The sequence below is a fragment of the Lytechinus variegatus genome, chromosome 11 (genome assembly GCF_018143015.1).
Source record: "Lytechinus variegatus isolate NC3 chromosome 11, Lvar_3.0, whole genome shotgun sequence".
NCBI classification, from domain to species: domain Eukaryota; kingdom Metazoa; phylum Echinodermata; class Echinoidea; order Temnopleuroida; family Toxopneustidae; genus Lytechinus; species Lytechinus variegatus.
In genome coordinates, this window is record NC_054750.1 from 3,758,608 (window position 1) to 3,765,970 (window position 7,363).

Sequence of the window (7,363 nt, forward strand, 5' to 3'; positions counted from 1 at the left end):
TAAACGTCATGTAAAAAAAAAGAAGAAACAATAGCAAATGGTTTTCAGTATATTCGTGTCTCGTGTCATAATTACAATGTTCGGATGACATTTACAATGGCTAGCAAAATTTGATAGTTTCCTGGAATTAATATCTCGTACGCGTCTAGACAGTTTACAGACCACCTTGTAAGCAAATTCATCTAATAAAAGCAGGTCTGATGTGAAACTTCCTGGTCATAGTGACATCCTATTTTCCTGATCATTTTGCAGTTTTTTTGTCTCAAAACTTGTTCGTCACAAACTAGGCAGGACGTCATATCCATAATAACAAAGTATTGACTTCCTTCGCTATATGGTGAGCACCCGTAATGACAATACAATATTGTTTCCCAAACAATAATTTGTCACTAATCTGTTACTTTGTAATTTCATTTCATTTATTGGTATTTGCAAGATTTTTCATAACAAAATTCTGGACAAGAAAATACATATCTGAAATTTGACGTCAAGATAATGAACAGTAGTTATGTATATAAATCATCAAATATATCATACATAAATGAAAAATACTAAGTGGTATTTTCTGTTAAACAATAAATAGGATGGTTGCAAGGGTCGTCACAAAAGCAAAGCTTGAAAACGTAACAGCCCTGGAAAAAAGCCAAAATGTTTAATATCTATTGCCATAAGACGTGCAAGTGCATGAGGGAATTGGAGGGGGGGGGGGGGGCAAGGGAGATGCTTGGTCCTTACCATGAAACTTTTAGAAATAACACGTTTTGTTGTTTGAATTTAATTTATACATGTTCTAGATGAAAGTCAATGTCTAATTAAAAGAATGATAACAATGATAATGATTTACTTAAAAAAAAGATAAATTGTTAGGTATTGGTAAATGATGCGCTAATGTGATTTTGATAATCAATCTTATTTCATAATTCAATTATAATATATCATTAATGTATTTATTTATTCATTTATTTGTAAATTTATTAATCTATCTGTTTATCAATAATATTAAGGGCCTATCTATATATTTATCTCTTTATCTTCGTCATTATAAGTATCAGTAGTATTGAAGGTCAAGTCTACCCCAGAAAAATGTTGATTAAAATAAATAGAGAAAAATCAAACTAGCATAACGCTGAAAATTTCATCAAAATCGGACATAAAATAAGAAAGTTATGACATTTTAAAGATTCGCTTATTTTTACAAAACAGTGATATGAACAACTCAGTGACATGCAAATGAGACAGTCGATGATGTCCCTCACTCACTATTTCTTTTGTTTTTAATTGTTTGAATTAAAGAATATTTCATTTTATATGGATTTGACAATAAGGACCAACTTGACAGAACCATATAGTATTAAGCAATGCTACCTACACATGTTCAGGGAGGAATCAATCATTGTATCACTTGACAATGAAGAGAAAATTAGAATATTTCATATTTCACATAATACAGTTCAAAGGAAATAGTGAGAGAGTGACATCATTAGTCTCCTCATCTGCATACTGACCAGAATCTGAATAGAACTGATTTGTGAAATTAAGTGAAACTTTAAAATGTCATAACTTTCTTATTTTACATCCGATTTCAATGAAGTTTTCATTGTAATGTTTTTTTATTTTTTTCTCTTTTTATTCAAATCAACTTTTCATTGGGGTGGACTTTTCCTTTAACTTGACTGACATAGTCATATACCATAGCCAATTTTCAACTTCTTCCTATTAAATTTTCCCTCCCACTCCTCTTCCCTTTCTTCTTCTTCTTTTTCTCCTTCTCCCCTTCTCCTCCTTCTTCTCGTACTTCTTCATCTTCCTCTACTCCGAGCCTCTACTACTGTTCTTCGTTTTTCTTTGCCAAAGAAAGTGAAGAAAGGGCAAGTTATGCAACCGGTATGCAACCAAAGAGAGACGTATAGCCGGCTGAAAATAAAACACTTGTCATGCTAGAGGAAAAACATGATATCCTACGTGTTTTGCTTTCTTTTAAAGTAAATCTGCTCACCAGTCAAACTTTTTTTTTCTTCATTTCTTGGCAGAGGTAATGCGTGGGCAGGTGAGCAGGCGGCGGAGCTCCGGGAGCCAACACCTCTATAAGCTTGCGGCAAGACACGGCACCGGCTGTGGGCAGGTCGAGGGCAAAGACACCAGAATAATGCGTCTCCTGTTTGCGGGGTAACATTAATGTAGAGATATCAGAACAGGCAACATTAAAGGGGCACAACAATCTGAAAAAAGCGACTTGAACCATGGGTAGTAGGTCCATGCTTGAACAGATGAAATATGATTAGACCACGGGCGGGGAGGGTGGGGGGAGGAGATGGTGGATACACCCCCACTTTTCGGAGAGGGGAGGGTGTGGATATCATGTACAATCACCCCCACTTTTCAAAATAGAAACAAATATATTTTTAATCATCAAATTGTTAATACTACAGTTAAAATGTGGATTCATCTTTAAATGCTATTAAAGTGCTTGAATTGGCCTACTTTTGCATGTTTTGCATCCCCCAAAATGCAAAATTTTTCGTTCGCTCCCGCGCTCAATCGATTCTTACAAGAATTCGGTCGTGACAACTACGTTTAGCTTATAGCAAAGGTTACATCCACTGCATCATGGGAGTTTAGTTATATAATAAGTCCATTTGATTCCAATTACTTTTAAATATGACTATAATCTAGGGGGGGGGGGTCATCTGGTATATTTGTAGAAGCGGGAGATTTGTTAAAAAAATATTTGGCGTTCCATATTTTTCAAGTTAAGTGTTCTATGAGTCACTGATGTCACTATTGATCAAATCGATGCCGTTATCGAAACACTAATCTTTGCTCAAATAAAAATATCGAATGTTGCATCATCCTCTAATATAATCTTAAAGATTATTCGAAATCTTCCCTTTTTATATACAATTTCATTGTGATATTACCACTTCTTAAAAGTTTATATTGTGGCCTGTGATGGCATAATCATGATCATTAATATGGCATCCTCATTCCCGATAATCATGATCCTATTTGTTTTTTTTTATTTCATTCTCATCTCACTTTAAACAGTGAGCAAATGAGTTTTCATAGAACAAATTTTACTATTTAATCCCTATTTGCTCTGTGTTGTTGTTTGTTAAATATTAATGGCGACCAGTCATATTTGACTATTACCGCCAACTCGTTAGGCCTATTGTTATTTTCTTTCTTTTCTTCGACGTGTTCTTTAAAATCGTTCCTCTCCTTCTTTCTTTGTTTTTTTCTAATTATTATTATCATTATTATAAAGACTACCGTATCTTACAGGTTACCGCATGATCCCGTCCCTTCTAACGACACCGTCCAGACATCGTCCTGTCTCTCCGGTGTAGACAGGGGGCTCCCTTTGGGATACTCTATATGGTCTTGAAACTCGGAAAAGAAATAGAGAAATTAATAAACTGCATGTTAAAGAATCTTTTCCCGTGAAATGATATCGCATATACTAATCAAATACATCCGTTTTGTTTTGTAAAGAAAAGTGATAAAATTGATATGGGGAGATTCGGATGATTCGAAATTTACGGGGACATCCAAAATGAGGGCTTTAATAAATGAAATGGTGCATTGTTAAATCAAGGTTGTAAGTTATATTGCTTGTTTTATAAAGTTTACGTTATTTATAATAGCCTTATCATCATCATTTTAAACGACCGATGCAACTTTTTAAGGCTCGATCGGTAACTACGCTCACCACCGCAATTTCTCCCATAATTACACTCCTTGAAAAGCGATTTGGTTTTCATTCTGTCTTCCAACTATGGAAAATTCGCTCGGTCGCTTCTCTCGCTCGCATTTGGATACCAACTGTAATTCAGTAGTTTGCGTCACAACGAATCCATTACAATATAGCCATCGAAAAAAAGACACCGTGATAGTCCTTTAAGTGAAACATTGTATTATCCACGCAGTTATATACCCCTGTAAATATAGCCCATGATGTGATAATTACATACCACTCAAGGTTTTGGGGAATCATTCTTTCTTCAACCTGTTTGCTCGCTCGCTATGCTCACTCACCGCATTATCCAATAATCACATCTCATGAAAGACGATTTTGGTCATCATGTCTTTCAATTACTGAAAATTTGCTCGCTTGCTTTCGTCGCTCGCATTTGGATATTAACTGTCGTTCAGTAGTTTATAACACAACAAATTCATTATGTGGATTCATTCATGGATTGAAAACAAATTTGATAAGATCATCATTGCTGCAACTTATGTTATTACAATTGAGGCATATACATGTTTGATGTACAGTATGTTATAACATAAGAAAAGGGAAAGAGGGGACATTATCAGTCCATGTAATGATTATTTATAAGAGCATTATATCTTCGCTCTCTAATATCCAAATATGATGAAATTTCTGCCTTTTGCTCGATGAATTTATATATAATTAGTAATCAATAACATCTTAAAATGTTTAGCATTGTCTATTCCTGGGGGTGACGTGACAATGCTCAGCACCCCCAGTAACATTCGACTAATCCTCCGTGGATAGATCCCTGATGTTCAGTAAATAATTTAAATAAATAAATGAAATTTTGATAGTTAAATAATGTAAAGATTTATAATTAACATATGAAAATGAAAATGTAATTACTATCAGATTGAACTTTCCGTTTAAACGAGGGGCTGATATGTATCACACCAGAATAAATAAAAATAAGCCTTTTTTATTATACACACTGTCACAAAAGAAAATTAAAGTCATTTTGACTAATGAAAAAAAAAATGCGAAAAAATCTAGGACGGTAAAATATCAAAGTTTATTTTCCTTATTTGCATTTTGTTAAAACCTAGATGAAAAGAAATGAAATGATATCAACATTACTGACCTATATTGCATAACCCTGGGAAACAGGCCCTGGGTGCTGAAGCATCCCAAGAATTGTGCGGGGTTGCTTCGTATGTTATATACACTAAACACCATACACAGCAACACCTATAGCAGTCAGGTTGGTATGTTAAAGGACAAGTCCACCCCAACGAAAACTTGATTTGAATAAAAAGAGAAAATTTCAACAAGCATAACACTGATAATTTCATCAAAATCGGATGTGAAATAAGAAAGTTACGACATTTTGAAGTTTTGCTTCATTTCACAAAACAGTTATATACACATCTTGGTGGGTATGCAAATGAGGGAACTGATGGCATCACTCACTCACTATTTCTTTTGTATTTTATTATATGAAATATTTTGATTTTCTCGTCATTGTCTTGTGAAATGAAGTTTCATTCCTCCCTGAACACGTGGAATTCCATTATTTTAATATTTTATGCTTCAGGCAAGGAGGTCCTAATCATCAAATTCGTAAAAATTGAATTGTATATTCAAACAATAAAAAACAAAAGAAATAGTGAGTGACATCATCGACTCTCTCATTTGGATGTAACTGGCTCGTTCATATAACTATTTTGTTAAAAATAAGTGAAACTTTGAAATGTCATAACTTTCTTATTTTACATCCGATTTTGATAAAATTTTCAGCATTGTGCTTGTCTGATTTTTCTCTATTGATTCAAATCAACATTTTTCTGAGGTGGACTTGACCTTTAAAATGAAGAAAATTTACCCAAATTACCGAAAAACGCTTTTTTTGCTTGTCACTCTCTTCTTCTTTTTTTTCGAAACCAGTACCCTCTCTGCAAAAATCATTCCCAGGCCCCTGCTTGTGCAATATTTCAATATATTTTTACCACGGAGAAAGTCCCACCCGCACAATCTCTCGTAAATTGGTAATTAGACAGATTATCATAATATTCGAATTTGAGAGAATCACAGTGAAATTATTTGGGAGTAAACGCAGAAACCCCAATGGAAGTAAAAAAAGAAGAAGAACATTAAGAAGATAGACGGGCGAGTACATCAGAGTAAATACATTAAGCTGTTTTGCCACTTCGCAACCGAGTGATTTATCACTTGTCATGCCGATGACATGGTTGACATATACTTCACTATCCTGCTATAGTCTCGAAAGCCAAACCATTTGGACAAAATGTGCTCTAAGGTCTCGAAGTGTAGGCATCCTCGCTGCTCATTATTTATGGAACTTCTAAATCAAATCATAATATATTTTCATCACTGGCATACAGAGGGGGGTGGGGGCAGGGTGGCCTTGACCCCCCCCCCAACAAAAAAAGGAGGAAAGGGTGAAATGTTATATTTTTATGTAAAAATCTCCCCCGAATATATTTTGTATTAAAAGGTCAACATTTTTTTGCTCTTTGGCTTATTAGTAAAAATATTACGCCAGCGGGTTTTCATGAGTCTCCAGGCTCGCTGCTCATGATTTATGAAACTGTTGGATTTGGATTGACAAGTCTGTCATAGTCATACAAAAAAATGTCCAGACGGAGGGGATGGGGGGGGGGGTGGCTGGAACTTCTGTAACATTACCCAATGCGAATTTGAATATGTTCCTCCTATCTTATACATATGCATATATATTCTTTCTGATAAGTTAATCACAATTATCATGCAAACTGAAATTTAAAGACAAAACTCGTTTAGTTCATTGATATAAGACCCGCACATTTTAAAATGATAAAATAACAACATAAAATAAACCAAAAGTAAAACTGACCACTATATATTTTTTCTCATTCAATATGATTATTTTATTTGTCATGTTTGTTGCGGCCCGGGTTATGGTAAATGTCCACTCTAAAAACAGTGTACCCAATAGGCCTATTGGGTAAAATGGGGACATGTATGCTTGCTTGGTAAAATGATACCAAATACTTAATGAATTTTTACGCAATGTTGCATTTAAATTTACTCTTTCAACTTATATTTTGCCCATAATGGGTTCTCTTTCTACCCAATATTTGGTAAATCTTTACTCAATCTTTTTTTAGAGTGTAGAGATAGGGTTGGTTTAGTATTTTCCATTCTTTCTGTGATCGATCTATTATAACTAGTTAAAATGCTTGAATATGAATTAATGTATATAGACAGTTATAGAATATGATTTGTGAGGCTCGAGAAAGAGCCCTGGGAACGATTTTTTTTAAACAGTGGATGTTGGTTTAAATTTGACAAGCAAAGAAAGAAAGAAAGAAAATTTCCTAAAAAACGAAGGTGAATGAAATTCAATTTCTGCTATTTAGAATACCTACCATTTTCCAGGGAGTGCTGACTATGGTGAATGATACACGCAGCACCCCCAGCTATATCAAAGGGGTGCTTCGGCATCCCCAGCTCCCCCGCTTCCCAGGGCAATGGCTTCAGGAAGGGTTTAAAGTGGATAGTAGGACCTCTTCCCGATTATGAGTATGAGTGGGAAGACTAAACTGACAGCTAGCGTTGCTGTGATTGGTTGAACAATCATTTTATTGA